The sequence below is a fragment of the Nicotiana tabacum genome, chromosome 1, assembly GCF_000715075.1.
Source record: "Nicotiana tabacum cultivar K326 chromosome 1, ASM71507v2, whole genome shotgun sequence".
Lineage (NCBI taxonomy): Eukaryota > Viridiplantae > Streptophyta > Magnoliopsida > Solanales > Solanaceae > Nicotiana > Nicotiana tabacum.
Genome location: NC_134080.1, coordinates 113,742,155 through 113,753,059, shown reverse-complemented (window position 1 = coordinate 113,753,059; position 10,905 = coordinate 113,742,155). Strand labels below are relative to the sequence as shown.

General features: G+C 31.6%; 1 long non-coding RNA gene across 1 annotated transcript; it reads left to right on the top strand.

Moving 5' to 3' along the window:
• Window positions 1-661: 661 nt before the first annotated feature.
• Window positions 662-3,617, top strand: LOC107779218 (uncharacterized). Its single transcript, XR_001646569.2, has 2 exons — window positions 662-1,360; window positions 3,200-3,617. It is a non-coding gene; the product is annotated as an uncharacterized LOC107779218 (long non-coding RNA).
• Window positions 3,618-10,905: the final 7,288 nt, after the last annotated feature.

Sequence of the window (10,905 nt, the reverse complement as noted above, 5' to 3'; positions counted from 1 at the left end):
TCCACATGGAGTTTCAAACGGGCAAAAATTGCTCTTAATTGCTCACTTTATCTTTAACCGAAAACTCTTCATGTTTTCGAGCTAAGAGGGGTAGCTGTGGAGCACCTAATTTTTGCCCTACATGAAAACAACTCCTAAAAATAGACCAAAAATAATTTTAATTGATTTTCTAGAAGTTTTTCTTTATTTAGTTGCATTTCATGCATTTTAATATTTTAAAATCTTAGAAAAATCATAAAAATTATCACGTTTTAATTTCATGTTATCTTAGGCTCAATTGGCATGTAGGAATTAATTTTATTAAGCAAAAAATCACAAAAATGATCATTTTTACATATTTAGATTTTAGCCATTAAAATTAGTATTTTTCTTTAGTTTTTAGTTAATTAGTTGTTTTAATGTTAAAAATAGATAAAGAATTTTATTTTTCTACAAAAATAGATTGATTTAGGATTTTAATTAATTAAAGAAAAGAAAGGAAAAAAAGAATAATATATTTTTGGTCTTGTTTCTTTTAAAATTGGGCCAATAACTACAATGACCCAATTAATTAAGACCCAAATTCCCCCCAAAACAGCCCCAAACCCGCCTGAGCCGACCCGAACTGACCCAAACCACATTCTCTTTAATTAAAACCTAGCTCCTAGACCTAAACAATCAGATCCCTTATCCCTTTTAGACCCAGCGCCTTTACCCAAAATAAATGGAGGACTGCTCTCTGCTCTCACTCTGGAATGACACAAAAACGGGAATCCTTCCTGTTCTTCCTCATTTTCTAACCTAAAAAACCACTCACAACCAAACCCTCCCCCATTTTTGAAGGAACAACGACGCTCCCCCTCCTCTCGAGAACAATCAGATCTGATCCCTCACATATTACACCTAAAGAGATGAAAAAATCAGAGGCTCCTCTCTAAAAGAAGCGTCGTTCCTCCCTTCTTCTCCTTCATTGCTCATTCACATACAGAGAACACACTCTTTCCCTCCCATTTTTCTCTGATTTCATCAACACACACACGTTGAAGCCTTTGGTAACAAGTGAAAATTATAGAATCTAGCGCTAAAATTCGAAGGTGACGAAGCTGATTTTCAGCCTTGAATTTTTATTTTATTCTCCACATTTTTGTGGGAATTTAAGAGCTTGATGAAGCCGTAAAGATTGCTTCGAAGCTGAGAGCTGTTGGAACTGTTTGATTTCGAGCTCGTTGTTGTTTGTTGGGTGGAGCTTCATTTTTTCATCTATGGGTACTGATTCGTCAAGTTTCACCTCTTGAATTTTGCTTCTAGGAATGTTCATCTTCTCTATTGCTCTACATCGGATCATGAAATGAAAATTGCTTTGTTACTTCTGCTCAGTTCTGTAAGACCAGTTGGCTCAATTGTTGATTTAGCTTTGAATCCCTCTCTTTGTTTATCTTTGGTTCCAGTAGCATAATTCAAATATATTTGAGTATGATGTTGTTTTGTTGATGAACTCAACATCTGTCTACTAAGTTTTACACACATAAAAGTGATAAATTCGTGGTCCTAAATCTATTCTGCTTTTGTCTTAATATTTGTACTAAAAAAAACATTGCCCCTTTTGTCTAGTTGTGTTTTGTGGTGGTGAAGTACCTGAATGCATATTTATACCAAATGCTTTATTTGTGTAGAATATTTATACCAAATGCTTTGTTTGTTTGTGTAGAATAACTGATTTATTCCAGTTGCCTTCTGGATTTTAATCGGATTAAATAATTTTGGATGTCCTAAATTTTAGCGGTTATAAAAATAGAAACTAATTGCTAAATGAAAGACATCTTTGGTTTCAGCAGTGTATGAAGCGAGTTGTTTTGCAATGAGAATTTGGTTGCCTTAAGTTGAAATGGCTTGCCAAAACTGACATATATAGGTCAAAGTCTCAAACTAATGTATTGTTATCTTTTAGTAACTCATGAATCCATGTTGCTATCTTTAAGATTTGGGATGTTCAACATATTTGTTAGAAAATGTCTTAAGTATTCATGGATTGATTTCTTCTTTTATTCGTTAAATGAAAAGCACAAGTAATTATAGCTTTTGTACAGAAGTTAGATATTACTTTGTAGGTAAGGAAAAGTCCCAATAAGTTTCGCTACTGCAAACCTTCATATAACCATAATTTTTTTTAGAAAAATTTTAAGCTTATGAACACTGTAGTTTGCTTTAGGCACACAATCAAATCATTACAACTATGGGTACTGTTCCGTGGCGTAGTTGCGATACCTAATCTCAAATTAGATTAAAATAGGAGCATCCTTAGTTTGCTTTAGTGAGATACAAATCTTTTAAAAATAAATTGAGGCGTGCCATCCACAAATGAATCCTATAATCTATGACCCTCACATAAATACAAAACTAGTGTAGAAAACACTTTGAACGCATAGTTGCTTTAGGTGCGATTTATAATAAAATCATCATAGCTACGGGTACGGTTCCCGTAACGTAGTTGTGATAGCTAATTTTCAAATCCGGGGGTACATTTATGTGACCCGGCCACAACTTCTGATAACTTTAATAAATTAAACATGTTGTAGATCGTGGGTATGGTTCCCGTGACATGATTCACAATGTGTATCAAACAAACAGGTGTACGTCAATCGTAACTTGTTCCAGAATAATTCCATAAAATAATTAAAAGCGGTTATAAAGTTAAAAATGCACAATAATTTTAAAACGTGTAGTAAATCAGATAATGTGCCAATTATTAATAGTTTAAGCGACCGTGCTAGAACCACAAAAATCGAGAATGCCTATCACATTCTCCCGGGTTAACAAAATTCCTTATCTAGAATTTTTGGTTTGCAGACTTATAAAGCAAAGTCGAAATTTCCTTGATTTGGGATTCTAAAATAAACCGGTGACTTGGGACACCAAACAAACTATTCCAAGTGGCAACTCTGATAAATTAATTAATCCCATTTTGATTAATGTCACTTTAATTGGAAAGAATTCCCATATACCCTCGGATGTAAAAAGGAGGTGTGACAGCTACACTAAATAGGGGAAGGGGAAAGGGTGTGGAAAATACAAAACAATTTTAAAGGCTAAGAGTGATGGGAATGGGTGTGTTTCAAGCTGAAAATGGCTTCAAAACTTTGAATGTAAGTGTATATTCTTTGTGGTATTCAATATGTTTTGTATATTTGTGATAACTTATTTAGTTATTCTTTCTTTGTAGCCTGGCATGCCAAGTAGTAGAATAGTAGTCACGCCAAGTACCGGAATAGAGTTCACTGGACCATCAATGATAACAAAATCAGCTGATGTAACTGGTGACATTGGTTTCAAACCAAGTAGTGGACTGAAATGGAAGGGGAAACCAACAATCACAACAAGAAGGCTTCAAGAGATTAGAGGGCAACATAGAATTCAAACAAGGATTGGTGGATCAAACAACCTAAGCCAGAATAGTAGTTCTGCACATCCCCAATAGATTTGGTTGTTTTTGTTGACTGAAATCTACTTCACCTACAATTATTTGATGTTTTTGGTTGACTACAAGTAGACAATGTATATCCTAAGCTAGACAGTTGGTTGTTTTTGTTGACTGCAATCTGTAGTTTTTATCCTATTAGTTTTTAAATGTTGCCTTAGTACATTTGATGTTTTGTCGACTGATTTTGGTGGTATTTATGAAATGTGGCAGCTATATTTCTATGAAAATCAGTGGTGTCTTGCCATTTACATAAAACCTCAGTGTGACTTATATATAGAAGTTGAAGGAATCGATCATGGCAAGTGCAGTAGATACATAATTAACTTCTACATAGCATATACTAAAATGAAGTTACATACCACAATGACAACAAAAGAGAGTTGTTACAACCATAACCAAGCACTTCTAGATAATTGCTAACTCACAAAACAACTACAACTTCAATAAATCTACTATTACAACTTCATTTGATCACTTTCCAAGTTGCCTACTTGAATTAGGCAGTAATCAACACATAACAACAAAGACAAAACACAATACACAAAATGAACTTCCTATTAAGCCAACACCAGGTCCTTTTCTTTTTCTCTTTTTCCCCCTTATCTTTTTCATCATCAGTCACAACCAAATTAATGTTGGCATTTTTCAAACTTTCAAGCTCAACCAACTGCATCTTGAGGCTTTCACAATGTGCCAAATCTTCTTCCATCTCTTTAATTTTGTCGAACAATCTTGGAAGAATAAACTTCGATCTTTCGACAACTTCATTGTCCCTCCACTGAAAAATTTGCAACTCTTGGCCTGAAAATTTTATAAATTGGAATCAATTTAATGACAACACATAAAGATAATCAACCACAATAGACAGGTTAGAAATGAACACATACACCATAATAGGGGCAAGACCAAAATCTTCGGCCAGGATTACGCTTCGATCAAGAAGTCTGCATTTGCAATAAAATTTCATATTTGCATCGCACTTGAACATTGAGCATTGGGTCTTCATCGTCCATACAAAGTCTATTCAAATTGGTATTTACCATTTCATAACCCTAATTCCTAAAATATAAAAATCGGGGAAGAAATTTCAAACCCTAACATAAAGATTATCAAATCGAATTGACTAAAGATTAATAATTTATACTCTATTGATTGAAACTCACCTCAATTTCAGCAGCAGCAACAACAAAATTTCTTCAACAATGGTAGATAGCCTTTAAGTTTAGAAAGACAGATACAATAACTGGTTCAATTAAAATAGCTGAGTTTAACGTTTGGGACTCTTTCTTATGGTTTATTTGGCATTACACGTGGTGATTGAATAGCAGACGGACCTTTTAAAATTAGGCCTCACGCGCTTGGAAGAAGTGTAGTCACGGTCGGGTTTAATTGAGCATATAATGTTAAACAAATTATGGTAAAAATAAGTTCACGGGGGTAATAGGACCCCCGAAAAGAAAAGGCGTGTAGTTGGTAAATGGGTCATAAGATGGGATGGATTTTATGCATTATCCCAAAAAAATGCTTACATATCTCAACTTATAAAAGGTGGATATGAAAAGCTCTGTGTAAAACTACTTTACCCGTTTGACGAACATTAATCCTAAACTCTCATTAGTAGTTGCATAGATTTCAGAATTTACAAAATTAATATTACAATCGTATTTCTATAGAAGTGAAAGGAAGCCATTGATGGAAATCACAAATGTTCTTCCTACCATTGAGAGCTTTGATTGCTTTAAAAGGAGCATGGAATTAAGGAAAATTTTGAAGAAAGAAAGTCAAGGTTCAAGGCAAGAAGAAGCGCCAAACTATATTGGTCAAAATTTGGATTAAACTCAATGACTGCAAATGGACGTGGTCGAGGATTAAGTCGACCATGGCATAATGGCAAGGAGTCGTCTCAAGAAAGATTAGTGCCGAGGTCAAGTAAAGGGTGTATGAAAGTGACGGTAGGATATGTTAGAAGAGAAAAAAGGAATATTTCATTGAATATTTCTTTAGTTGTACTTTTTAGGGTTTCTTAGGAAACTCCCTTATAAATAGGAAGAGATAAAGAACAAAAAGAGGATTTTCACTTTTCTGATAAGAGCACGTTGTAAAGGGTTGACTACAAAGAATACATAAAAGCTTGTCTTGTCCATTGATTACATTGTTCGATTTACTCTTTTATTTACAAGATCCAAAGATTCCTTGTCAATCTTCACTTTCTATTATTCCACGTTGTTGTGAGGGAGGAGAATCATCCAAGTCATTTAACATTTGGGTGATGAATTCCTTCTTATTACATTTATTGCTATTATCTACATTTATTGCATGCTTTTATTACTATATCCATTGACAATCAATGAGCATTGGTAGTTGGTATATAACACTTTCGGATTCGACCCTACATCATCAATACATCTAAACGTTAGATCTAGTGGTTATTATATTTAACTAGGATTCACCCTCTATTTTCTCATTAATTCGTTTTAAGAAAAGGTTAAGCACTTTTTTGGTAAAACACCAACAGAATTGCAAAGTCGACCTAATCTTATTCTAAGGTCTACTTCAGGATTACAATTTCTAAAGACATCCTAATTATTTTCTTTCCTTTTACTCTATTATTATTATTATTATTCATTATTACGTTCATTGCTTGTTTAGTTTCGTATTATTTTTATTTGGAAAATAAATCAAATCAATTGTTAGTGCCCTAAAATACAAATTCAATTGCTTTGACCTACAAATCTAATTTTGGGTTAAACATCAACACCTTTGCTACCTTTAGTTTTCTAACTTCTCTAAGGGCTATGGTGCAACTTTCTCTTTATGTTAAAATTTATCCTTGTATGATCGAGTTCATTCTCTTCCCCATTGGTTGAATTCTAATTTCAATTAATTTGTTCAAGTTTACTGGATTAATTACATTTTCTATTCGATCGTTTCTAGCCCTACGTTCTCTATTCTAATCTCTACAAATAAGCATATTCTTTGTTTTTGGTTTTCCACCTGATGTTCAGTACCCATATTGGAGTCCGACTATATAAGGATTCGTATAGTAGGGCCTCATTCGGGGGTAAGCGCTTTCTACCAAGGATTTTTCTATACCTAAGGCTCAAATCCGAGACCTCTGGTTAAGGGAAGAGCAGTCTCATCCACTCACTACATCCTTTGGTGGTTGCAGTCATATTCATAATTGCTTTGCTGCTAGTAGTCGTACGTAGAGAAAACATTAGTAGTAACTAGTAATTCATGTTTATCGGACAGTCATATTTAATAAACTAGTCTCGGGACACGTGCGTTGCACGTGTGGTCCATATCAATTGGTACAAAAATTTTAAAACGATATAAATAATATTAAAACTTGTGCATAATTAGTAACTGAAAATTTGAAAGGAGAAAGTACAAGCTTAACTTGATGAATATATAGTCAACCTATTTATTTTGAATGACTCGATGTCACTATTATATTTTGTAGTTGTAGACACTAAACTAAAATGGTATAACTTTTTCTTATGCAGTTCTTCTAATATACCACATATTTAGCTCGATAATTTTCTCAAATTTTGATATTTCATCAATACATAGTTTTAATATGAATATAAACAACGTTGCAAGTACTTCACGTCTTAAAGTTTGTGCCTTGCTTTTTAGAAGTTGTAGCCTCATTTTGACAGCCGCATACATATCAAGAAAGTTATCGAATGAAAGTACTCTTTCTGTCCATTTTTTTAAAAGTTATCGCATCACGTAAAATATTAATATATGCAGTTGATTGCTAGAATTTCTTATAAAACAAACCTTTCATCTTTTGTTTCTTCTTGTCTAAAGATATTCTCCAGGTTTCATCTCATTGAATTAAAATACTTATACTTATTTGACTCTATAAACAAAGATAAATCCTAAGCTACATTGATTATTAAAAGGAAATGATTATCCCAAGCAAAAGTGTTAGACAAAATAACCCCCAGTCTTTGAATGTTTATTGCGGAGAAAAGGAAAAAAATAGCTCTAGTAATGGAACAAGTCGTTTTCATAATTAGTCCGGAAAGCAACGCGTAAATTTATATCTTAAGGAGAAAAGAAAAAAAGAAACAAAACAATCAAAATAAAATATGATAATCAAGAATATTGGATCAGATATAAGATCGCAGGCATATAAATTATAGTCTACAGATATATATGCTGAGTTTCCTTTAAACACAGGCACTATGAGACTTCCTTTGATCACATATATAGTGAAGATAACAATAATAATTGGTTAATAAGTGGAAAAAAACTAATTGGAGAGCAATAAAGCAGCCCACCATAAGTTCACTGAGATTTCTTTACTTGGGCGTTGTAATTGAAGTTGAGCAAAATTAGAAAAGAAAAACAGAAAGAGAATGTTCTTCTGGGAAAAGGGAGCTACTAACAAAGAAGAGAAAATGAAAAAAATGATGAAGTAATTTGACATTTTGGTGTCTGCTTTTATAGTGTAATAAAGTATGAGTAAAGACTATGCATAAATGTTAATACTATAACCGGTAGAAGCTCATAGGACCAAACGGAGAAAAGTTAGAATGTGAAACAATGCAACTGATTTTTTTCATTTATTTTAATTTATTAGAAGGCAGCTTCTTACTCATGGGCAATATTGTCACTTAGTTTTTAGGGGTATATTTGTAAATCAACTTTTAACTTTGGGTCTTCCCACTTTTAGTATAACTAGTCTTAGGGTACGCGCGTTGCGCGTGTATCCCGTCTCGGTGAGTACAAACTTTCAAAAAATACTTATAATGTGTTAAGTTATAAAATAAAATTTTAAAAAAGTGTAAGTTTTCAAAAACTATGACGATTGATCATATTTAGCTAATTTAATATAGGAAGCCCCGTAAAAATCTTTAGTAATCTCAGTCAATCTATTTAATTTAAAATTTGTCCAGTTTTATAATTGCTTACTCAATTTCAGAAGTAATCATGGGCAAAAACATATAGCTCTTGAATATTTAAGAGTTTTTTTAGTTTTTTTTTTTGGAAAAAGCATATTCTTAAGGCAATACCCCATCACCTTGGAATTTATGGTCGCAATTTATTCTAGCAGGCATAAACACTTAAATGGTGTTAGTTAATAATGGGAGCAGTCTTTTTTTCTCGTGAGCAAAATGCACAATATTCTAATTTCATTAGTCAATAAAATATACTTTAGGAATTGTTTTCAATAAATTAGAAAAGAAAAGTTTTCTATTGCAAAAGAAGAGTCCAACCTATCACCTGAATCATGCTTATCGTTCCTGAATGAAAAAATAACAAAGAAATATAAAAAGCTACAAAATGTTTACAAAAATTATGGCTCAATAGTTGTGCATCCAACCTCAAAATTATCAATTATTTTTTATCTTCTACAAGTCTTTAGCCAAAAGAAGTGCAAACAATACTCAGTGAACAAGCAGCCACTGTTGTTCTTACTTATGGTGGCAATGAAATTAATCCAATGGGGAAAATATCTTGTTGTCACTTGGATCGTGAAAGTCCATATACCAAAGCCAAAAAGTAGTTATACTTCAAAGTTTCGAATATATTAATTTAGCTAAAGTTTATGATATTAATATAGTTACAAGTTACATAATATGGTTGTAAATTTACTTTTTAAAGGATATAATGTTGGTCAAATAAGGAAAGCATTTATATAAGATAATTTTAATTGCTTTAAAAATCCTAAATATTCGAAGTTCCTGCATAATTCTATCAAAAAATTAATATGTAAAATTTTAATTGATATTAAAGTTCTAAATATTAGGAAAATAATAAAATAATAATTTTATTTAATGTAAAATATATTTTAAAATTATATAAAGATCAATATTTCGTAATGGGGTTTTGTGCTACATCATATTAATGACTACATAATGTTAAAAAAGATATGTTAATATTGTTGAATAATATACATGAGTTATAAAATAAAAATGTAAAAAGTGTAAGTTATCGAAAATAATAAATGTTATCTCTCGACTTTCATGAGTGACGATTGAAAAATTTATAATTATCAAGTTCTTTACTTCTATGTCATTCAAGTAGGAATATATTTATGACCGGTGCCAATTAAAAAAAGACAATAATTGAGTTTAGTTTATATAGATGTCAAACCATCACAATATACATGTCAGAAAAGTCCTAAAATTTTCTCGATTTCTGCTATGTGCTTTTGGTCGATTAGAAACCAAAAAGAAAATTAAAGAAGATTGCTATATTATAAATTAAATGTTGTTGCAATCAAATTAATGTGTATCAAATCAGTGTAGCCCCATCTCAACTCAAATTTACTACGCAACAAATCGTACTAAAATTTATAATTCATGAACAAACATACTTCTTTATAAGGAGAGAAATATATACTCCGGTAATATTTTATAGATATTTAAAAATTAGAAGGAATTATGCTATTTAAGGAAAGAGATTTAATTCACGGTGCATAGTGATGTATCTATAGTTAAAATCCAAGAGTACAATAAAAATTATTAAAAAAAGACATAAGAAGCTTGCCCCAGAAAGGGTTGAATGTAAACAATTCGTGGGCGATACAGATTGTATCCCATTATGATATTTACACGTACGAATTGTAATTTACTTAACACGGGATGACGAGAAACAAAGTTCTTGTTGGTCAACCTCATAATTTGGCACTTAGCACAAATTGTTTTTCTCCATTAATTAGAGATTTTGGAAAAATAGGATAGCAATATCTAAAAAAAATAAACATACAAGTAACTAATTGGAGAATCGTACCTGAAGCAACGACGCCGCAACAATAATATATAGAGAAATTAACTACAATCATACATATAAAATCCGGAAATAAAATTGAAAAATATATAGAATAGAAACCTAAATAAATCCAGAATCATACCTGTGAAATACAATTCTCTTTTGGTACCAATAAACGAAACAAAACTGCAAAATAGATAGGAAATCAAGTAAATTTAACTTGCAAGTCCTTATCTTGAACTTAGGTGCGTACGTTGCTTTAGCATTGCGCAACAACTGAAAGACCTGCCATTTACAACCACAAACAAGTAAAAGATATAAATCAATTAGGGGAAAAAATCGCATAAGTTGGATAACAAAAATCTATTAATACTTAAAAGTATTGATTAATGAATGAATGAGTTACGCAGAAATATATTTTCTTTATATAACTTGTTTATACTATGTTAGACAGTTATTAGGAGTAAGAGATTTCTTGCATAAAAATCAATCAATTTCCTTGTATAAACTTAGAAGTATTAATTAATTAATAAATATAAGGAAATAATAATAAAGCTTTTATAAATCAAAGATACAATGTATGTACAAATTAGGACTCGTACATAGTTAAAATAGGAAAATGTTTAGTAGCATATATTTTAGTCGATTTCAAACTCTTAAATATATGTAATAATTAAATTACTATTTTGCCTAGTGTGAAATCTATTTTTGAAGGGTAA